This window comes from Saimiri boliviensis, chromosome 4 (assembly GCF_048565385.1).
Source record: "Saimiri boliviensis isolate mSaiBol1 chromosome 4, mSaiBol1.pri, whole genome shotgun sequence".
NCBI lineage: Eukaryota > Metazoa > Chordata > Mammalia > Primates > Cebidae > Saimiri > Saimiri boliviensis.
Window position 1 is genome coordinate 166,329,727 of NC_133452.1, and position 1,787 is coordinate 166,331,513.

The 1,787-nt window shown below is 43.5% G+C and overlaps 1 non-coding gene across 1 annotated transcript; it reads right to left on the minus strand.

Moving 5' to 3' along the window:
* Window positions 1-465: 465 nt before the first annotated feature.
* On the minus strand, window positions 466-537 carry TRNAA-AGC (transfer RNA alanine (anticodon AGC)). Its single transcript has one exon. It is a non-coding gene; the product is annotated as a tRNA-Ala (tRNA).
* Between the last annotated feature and the right edge of the window lie 1,250 nt (window positions 538-1,787).

The following is a 1,787-nucleotide window of genomic DNA, read 5'->3' on the forward strand; positions in this document are numbered from 1 at the left end:
AGAAACTTTTCTCCAGTCTCCAGTTTGCCCATCGACACAGACATGGGCGGGGCGGGGATGGCGGGGAGGAGAGAAATCTAAAGAATTTTTTCCAGGGGCGACTTTTTTTTCTTCCCTTTTCGTCTTTCCCCCCCCCCGTCCCACCCCCCCCCCCACCCGCGACTTCTTAATAGTAATGAGAAACTGCAGCAAAGGAGAACGAGCCTTCTGCGGCTGGCAAGCCTGTTGCTTCGCTGACAGGGGATTCTGAACAAGCAGCTTCTCTATTTCGGTAAATGACCAACGCTGTGCTTCAGCAGTCAGGTTGGGAGGCTAAAGGAATGTTAGGACCCATAGTACAAATGAATGAGTACCAGATGGTTTACCTTCCCTGTGAGGAGGAAAAACACAAGCTAGGGTATGCACAAGGAAAAATGAGAAGACAATAAAACGAAATGTTCAAAGATTCGTAAGAAGAAACTCTCATGGAGGTGCTGGGGATCGAACCCAGGGCCTCATGCATGCTAAGCATGCGCTCTACCACTGAGCTACACCCCCTTCCTTGCTTTGTGTGTTTTCTACCACTGAGCTACAAGCCCTCACCTGCCCCCAGGTGAAACCGCCTTATATTCCTGATTTGTTATACACCACTGTCTAAAAGTGAGCGCTTAAGGCATGATAGGTTAAAGTCCACTATGTTTAACTCCTGTTTCTGAAACTTCTGAACAGAACCTTGTCTTGAAGCTGTGTCAAGAGGAGAAAAGCATTCTAGACCCAAAGACCCTTGGACCCTCCCACAGCCCTCATCTGTTTCAAGAACTGCCTGTGTCAGTTTCGCCCATCTGGAGCAAAGTCCCAGGGTTAAATCTTCTGGTATGTCTTCAGATTCTCTCCTGTTTTAAAAAACCTTCTCTGCCTATGAAGCTGCCAAAACACACACACGCGCGCGCACACACACACACACACACACTCGGTAGAGCCAGAGAACGTAAACACTAGTTCTGTGAATGTTGCAGAGGAAATCTAGATCCAGGTAAGGAGATAAGACGTTAATGCACAAAAATCAACTAAAAACTAATTTAAAACTTAAACTTAAGCCCCAAAATGAAAATTCCTTGAAGAAAACAGGGGGACAGATTCTTGACATTGGTCTAAGCAATGATTTCTTGAGTATGACACCAAAAGTACAGGCAACAAAAGCAAAAATGAGACTATAGCAAACTAAAAAGCTCCTTCACAAAAAAGAAAACAATCAACAAACAAAAAAGGCAACCTATGGAACGCGAGAAAATACCTGCGAATTATTTATCTGATAAGGGGTTAATATATTAGTACAAGAATCCTGTTAGGAATGTATTTGCTTTCTAGGGCAAAATCTTTGCTCTAAGTTTTTTTTAAACACTTGTGTATCTTTTTTAAAAAAATTATTTTTATTTTAGAGTATAATTGAGGCAGGGGGCTGTGACTCACGCTTGTAATCTCAGCATTTTAGGAGGCTGAGGCCGGTGGATCACGAAGTCAGGAGTTGGAGATCAGCCTGGTCAACATGGTGAAACCCTGTCTCTAAAAATAAAAATAATAAAAATAAATAGCCGGGCATGGGGGCGCATGCCTGTAATCCTAGCTATTCAGGAGGCTGAGGCAGGAGACTTGATGGAACCCCAGAGGTAGAGGTTGCCGTGAGCCGAAATTGCCCCATTGCACTCCAGCCTGGGGGACAGAGCAAGACCCTGTATCAGAAAATAAATAAATAAATAAATAAATAAATAAATAGAGTATAATTGTCGAACAGCCTTAGATTTACAGAA